This window comes from Medicago sativa, chromosome 4 (assembly GCF_051527215.1).
Source record: "Medicago sativa cultivar Bolivia chromosome 4, Bolivia_mono, whole genome shotgun sequence".
NCBI classification, from domain to species: domain Eukaryota; kingdom Viridiplantae; phylum Streptophyta; class Magnoliopsida; order Fabales; family Fabaceae; genus Medicago; species Medicago sativa.
Window position 1 is genome coordinate 63,682,008 of NC_140752.1, and position 7,296 is coordinate 63,689,303.

The window sequence follows — 7,296 nt, forward strand, 5'->3', positions numbered from 1 at the left end:
TAATGGCGAATGGATTGACTGCCAACACGGTAACAAAATCCAAGTGCCAACAGCTTCCTGTTCAACAACAAGCTTCAAATGCTCTTTCGAGCAAAACAACGCGTGAGAACTCAGATCGAGGGATGAGTCCAATACGTCAGCAACCAAACCCTTACGGGTTAAACGAACCAGACCCTTTCGGGTTTAGGAACTCAGATCACTGCCCACCAGTCTATGATCAACAACGAAACAAATCATTGACATAAATGGAACAACATCTTACATGTTAATATTTTTATTTATATATTAATAAAAAAATTGATCAAATTGTAAAATTGTGACATGTATTTAGGAAGGAATGAAGTAATTACTTGGAGTAAAAAATACATTTTTTTTCAAATAATGTATGTAAATGATATATATATATATATATATATATATATATATATATATATAAAGTGAGAGGAATTGCTAACATGAGAGGTGAAAACATTGAATAATAACCGTTGAATTAACTTAACTGTTGAGTTAAACTAGTTATGAAAAACTTTCATTTAATTTCATTGTTAATGTTTTTTTTTTATAAACTAAAATGAGATATATTAATAACAAAATCGATTCATCCTGCACAAGACATGTAAAAGGTAAACCAACCAAGAATATTTACAAGATCAAGGTGTCGATGGATGGAATACACCCAACAAAAAGCTAAACAAATTACATGTGGACACCCATACAAAGGAGAAGATGTTTCCACCAATCATGATAACTGTAGTTAATAGTCGCCTGTTTAGATTTAATCTATAAGAAAGAATTCAGTTTAACTTTTTCAGCTAGAATAGAAGAATCAGAAGTCATATTTTAAAATACACGGTTATTCCTTTCCTTCCAAATAGCCTAAACAGAAGCAAACCAAATTATGATTAAATCTAGGCAAACCTACCATATTAGTAAGCTAAATGATTATCATTCAATGCTCTCACCTCTCATTATAACATTTCCTCACACAAATAACATTGGCGTAAATTTTCCTTTCCCCGCTAACCAATAATGTATATCATTTTATATATGCAGGCAGTCACGGTTCCACGTTTAGTAGATTGGGGGCAACTGCCCCCACTAATGTTCCGGTATTTGTTAAGTCTATGATATTTTAATGATTGTCCCCTCTTAAAATAATAGATTTCCGACATTAAATATAAATTTATACTATAAAAAGAGTTTCGCTCATGAATTTTATAAAATCAAATGTGTAAATGCATTTGAAATGAAATTTTGAATAATTTCTAACTTACTTTTTAAATATAAAGACATGTAAAGAACAATTTTAATTTGTTAATGTTAACGAGTCTTTGATTTTTCTAATATATAATAAGATAGTGTTATAATCTCAAGTATTTTGCTCAATGATAATGATGTTATTATTCTATCACTTTTGCATTTCTAAAAATTTTCTATAAATATTTATCGTATAAAATCTTGCCCTCACAAGTCAACATTTCTGGATCCGTCACTGATGTAGGGTCATTAACTGTGTTAACATAAATCATCTCCTTCTCGCGACAATGTTTGGTTTATGCCTCTAATATAGTCAGGGACGGATCATGTGTTAGCTTGTGTGAGCTTATGCCTGCACAAACTATTTAGAATTTGTTTTTCTAGTAGTATAATATAGTGATAGTTGATATTTTGACTAAATGACCCACAACTCTCACACAACCTTTCTCTTTTGGTCCTCTCTTGTTTTGACCAAATGAAAAAAATCATTCAATGTTTGTAGAATAAAGATTTTTTTTTTCTTTTTACAATCATATTATCAATATAAATAGTTCACCCAATAATACTCAATATCACATTCCATGTATAAAGGAAACCGTCCAAAATACTGAGCGATTGCCTAAAGTCAAAAGTAAGAGTGGATTCACCAAAATATAAACAATAAAGTATATTGACTAAGCTATTATTTGTTTGTGTTCAAATAAGGTATAATAAATACCATCCAGAAGTAATTCACTAACGATATCGAAGAATGAATACACACTTTAGTAAAACATACCTAGCCATGGTATCACGATGTGGAGACCTAGGGATCATGGGACTTCCCAACTCGTACAATATGCCAAACTATGGATATCGTGTGTCACCTTTTGGTATATATGAAGAGAAATGCTAGGGTCACTCATTCTAACACTCTCCTCTAACACACACCAATAGAAATTAGCCACGTCATCCAGCTTTTAGATTCTTTTTACTGGCAACCGGTTTCATCTTTATTGTGTGTAACCCATTTATTTTATTATTTTATTTATTTTTATTAAGATTTGGAGTTTAGCTATTCATCTTCTTCTCTATATCATCCTCTCACAAAGGTTACGGTCCCTTGAAGTTCTATGTTTCAACAAGCCAACCTGTAAAAAATCACAATAATCCATTGAAAACATGTTCGAGAACATTTTTTTACTTTTGATACAAAAAAATAGTTGTTGGATTGTTATTGAAAACATGAAATTGGATTATTATTGAAAAAGGGATTAAACAACAGAAAATAGTTGATGCTCTGCTGCTTAGAACCCAACTTAAAAACGATTCAGAGATTGATTTGGAAAAACAATATGAAACCCATATATGAATAAACATTTGAATTAGGGAAAAGATTCGTGGAAGAGAAACAAGCAGTGGCAATGAACGAATTAAGTTAAACAATATGAATTGAATAATATGAAATCGGTGGTGGGTGTTGAAGTAAAAGAACAATCCTCAAGATCTTTCACCAGAAAACTCAGAAAACTCTCTTTAATGGATTGACAGTGAAAACGAAGAAGATAGGGAAAAGGGTAGAAACAATAAAATTACAAAAAAAAAAAAAAAAAAACTGTGTTTTCTCTTTCCACTTGAAGTACCGGTTACCAAGTAAAATTTTTAAAATAAGGAGTGATGTGGCACCAATAGATGAGAGTGTGTTAGAGGAGAGTGTTAGAATGAGTGACCCTAGCATATCTCATATATGAAATACTTGAATTCTCTAAGGGCTAAGGCAATAATATTGCTACTCACATTATTTTGTTTTACCTTGATTTTGTCTTTATTCAATTAATGTGATAGAAATTCTTACAAATATTGAATTATGGTTGTATTGTTTTCTGACACAATACATTTTGGAATTTGAAAATTCCCTCTTTTATTGTGAGATGACTAATTTTATTCATTGAGCTCACAATCCAAATTTTGATCTCTTTTACTAATGAAAATTATGTGTATAATTTTTAGACATAACTTCATGGCAATAATAAGTGGTAGTTTTTTAAACAAGATGGAACATGGTTTATCAAGTAGAGGATCCATCAATTACACAAACAAAATATGCTTCTTTAATAATTCATATTTAATTACTAGTGTGTTAATTTCTTGAATATTTCTTTCTTCTAACCCGATGATAATTACATTAAAATGATAGAGGATGGTTTTCATAAGATTTCATATTTTGTGTTTTCTACTAAAATCAAGCTCTTGATCTTTTTATCTATAGAAAATTTGTTTAATTAATTTTTTTACCAAATGAAAATTGATTGTTCCTTTTTGTCTATTGTTGTGAATTCGGACTCAAATCTCAAACATCACATCAATGAAATTTAGATTCGTGGAGCAAGTATCAATGGCAACCACCAATAACCAAAATTAACCAGAAGCAACAACAACAATATAGACCTAGTCTATAAGTCAAGTGCATAGCAAAACCACAATTCAATCAAGGAATAAACAAGATAAAGAGAGTAAAGGAAAGATAACAACACCAAGAAATGTTCACCCAGTTCGGTCCAACTTGACCTACTCTGGGGGAGAGATTGATCTCTCCAATTCACTATCAATGAGTTCTTACAAAGAGATGCAAATGGGTTACAAGAAATTAGGTTCAACAAGCACACAAAGAACAACCCTAATTTCTACCCATTTTCCCAATCTCACCAATGAACAAGACAGTGACACGTTTTGGCAACCGTGTCACGATTTCTGAAGGCCGTGAGCATGTTTTTCAGGTGTCCAAAACGTGACACGATTTGTGGATAAGATTTGTGTACCTTGGGTCGTACACAGTGAACCGTGACACGATTTTGGAAAACGTGACACGATTTTCCACTTGCTGGGCACGTTTTGAGGATAAGGTTGATCCATTATATGGTATAATTTTGGTCATCTGGTCATCGAGATAGCTTATGAAAAGGGTTGGGTTAATATTTGTCTAGAGAGTGTTAGTCTCAAATGAACATTCTTTGGCTTGAAAATCTTCTTCTTTTGTTACATGGAAACTCAAGACTAGATGCATTGTGTAATTAAGCTCGTAAAATAAATGAGTTTCAGATGTTATCATATTTATGAGAGGAAAACAAGTGTGGAGATAAAATTATTTCTTCATGGGATATTATACCTAACTTTATCTATGATTTATTTTGAGATAGGTTTGGCAGAAAACTTTTGGTATTGTTAATTTTGTTCATGGGTTTTGCTTTATATCACCCCTTGTTTTTCATCTTATTATTATGGATATATTTATTAAGGTTTTGTAAATGACTTTTTTTTTTTTTTTTTAGTAATTGTAACTGACTCCTAGTTGGGATGTCGGTGTTTCCTCTTGATGCTTGTCCATTCTCCTGGTTTATCAAAAAAAAAAAAAGTAATTGTAAATGACTGTTGGTTTGTTAGGGTTCCAACATATTTGATATTTCAAGTAATCATTATGATGCCTTTGTACTTTCAATTTTTGTTTTGAAAACCTGAATATCAATTAAAAAAATTGTTATTTTGGTAATCTGTACATTATTATTTTGTATACTAATAGACTTAGTTTAGGGACAAATCAAATGAGAAATTCATTAAGCATCAATAAGTAGCCTCTTTCAAAAAATATGTAAGGTCTCATAAATCATAATATATTTTGTATATCATCGTGAAATAAAATGTTTATGTGAATGATAATGTTGAATTAATCAGGCAACAACAAAAAAAAAAGTGCATAACTATGTTTTTACACCAATTGTGAATTATTATTATTTTAAAATTCCCATTTCTTTTTTTTTTGTTAATAAAATTCCCTTTTCTTTCACCAAATGATGAAAAGTTAATTAAAAAGAATGAATTCTTATTATATGAGCAAATTTTACGCTACCCTTTAGTAAATGTTCTTAAGGGACAAACACAACACGTCAATGTATTTAAGAGACATTTAATAATTATTTTAAATTTGCAGAGGTTTTTAACAACTCCTTAAGTGCTAAAAATATTTGATTATTTCAAGCACAACATGCGCTTAATACACTATAAAGTGAGCAAATTATGTTCTATTAGTTACATGTAAAGACAGAAAAATATGGCTAAAACTCTTAAGAATGTTTATTCCATAATTATATTTCTTTCCATATTTCTTATTGTAATGAACGTTGACGGTGGTAAGCTATTTTTTCATCCTTTTTAAATGTTCTTCTTTAGTTTTTTGTTCGTACACAATATTTTATCTCATTTTATTAATATTATTTTATTCTCTTTATTTACTTTAGAGCTTATCAATTGTACAACGGATGATGATTGTCCAAAGAGTGCGTTTCGCAAGTGGGTGTGTATTAACAACATATGTAGAAAGATGTGTAGAACCAAGGTGATTGAATGAGAACTACAACCAAGAGAGCAAACTAACTCCTTGCACGAAAGAATGGGTTCTTAAGTTGGAATATTCTATAATTGTCATTTAGTTAGTTTTTTTGCACCCAATATTATATATTTTATTTATTTTTCCTTTTTTCCAATTTCACAGACCTTGCAATAGGTTTTGTATTCTAAGATGTTGGTAATGAAATGAAACATTAGACTAAAGAATATTAAAACTAGTGTCTTTTTCTCTCTCTTAATTTCTGATGCAATAGGTTTTGTATTCTAAGATGTTGGTAATGAAATGAAACATTAGACTAAAGAATATTAAAACTAGTGTCTTTTTCTCTCTCTTAATTTCTGATGTATCGCCATTGCCACTAATTTAAAAATATCATATTTTATTTTTAGGGCACAAGTTAGTGATTCAAATATAAAAATAATTTATTGGAATGTATGTTTTGCATTTAATATTTAACTTTTTAATGAATTGAATGCACAAAATTTTAGAAAATATTTCTTCTTTTGAGTTTCTTAACATGTGCCCTAAGGGCACAAGTTAACACTACCCTTATTTTTAAACCCACCATCTATCATAATTTTTTTGATAATTAAGTGGAAACAAAATTATTTTACTTCAGAAGACAACCTATGTTGGATGTGTACTAAGCATGGTAATTATACTATTAAATCAGAATATTATTGTAGTAAGGATTGTGACAAGGATTGAGTTGTCGATAACTCTTTCTCTCTTCTCCCTTCTCCTTCTTTCTGCTCGATGCATTTCCGAGCCACTCCCCCCCCCCCCCCCCTCCTTCTATTATGTCCCTTTCGTAATTAAGAGTATTCTTAAGATCATAGTCCCTCTCCAGATATAATGTCCCTTCGAAATTAAGAATGATCTTAAGAGCATGGTCCCTTTGATAATATATGTCCCTTCGTTTGTACAAAAAAAAAATACATGTCCCTTCAGAATAAAGAGTATTTTTAAGATAATAGTCATTTTCAGAAATAATGCCCCTTTGGAATTAAGAATGATCTTAAGAGTATAGTTTCTTTCGATATTTTCTTCCCTTGGAGATATTAGAGGTTAGAATTGTGGTAGCACCATAATTGAGTATAATTACATCTGTCTTTCGCTTCTTTAACATTAATGTTTATCTTAATTTTTTTACTCTTCAATCTAACAACTTTCTTAAGTTCATTATTGTTATGAGGAAATTATGTTTATCTTCATCAAATTATCTTAAACACTTACTCCATATCCCTTCCTATCATCGTCTTTCACTTCTTTAACTTAATCATACTTTAGGATCACCATTATTTTGAAGAATCACTTATAATTACTCCTAAGCACACTCCCTCAATGAGGTACATTGGTTTAAGACTCTAACCCTCAGTTTAGGAACTCAATTAGGGAGAAAAGTTGGGGTTTCTAGGCCTGGGAAGGGTGCACAACTTTGCTTTTTAAGGGGACGATCACGCACCCTCTAAAACACAAAAAATTGAACACGGGAACAACAAGTTGTGCACGAGTCGTGCGCTTGGGAGACACGACCGTGCATGTCTGTCAGTGACAACAATCGCAACTCTGCTGCGATTTCCTCGTGGGGGACCTTCATAAACTCCGTAATTGACCTTAAACTCACCAAACTCGTCTCTAATCATCACCCTAAGGTT

General features: G+C 31.1%; 1 long non-coding RNA gene across 2 annotated transcripts; it reads left to right on the plus strand.

The window, feature by feature from the left end:
* Window positions 1–5,279: 5,279 nt before the first annotated feature.
* On the plus strand, window positions 5,280–6,069 carry LOC146930631 (uncharacterized). Of its 2 annotated transcripts, XR_015008350.1 has the most exons (3): window positions 5,280–5,420; window positions 5,529–5,794; window positions 5,892–6,069. It is a non-coding gene; the product is annotated as an uncharacterized LOC146930631 (long non-coding RNA). The 2 variants fall into 2 exon arrangements; XR_015008349.1 differs by lacking the exon at window positions 5,892–6,069 and having other exon boundaries at window positions 5,529–5,855.
* Window positions 6,070–7,296: the final 1,227 nt, after the last annotated feature.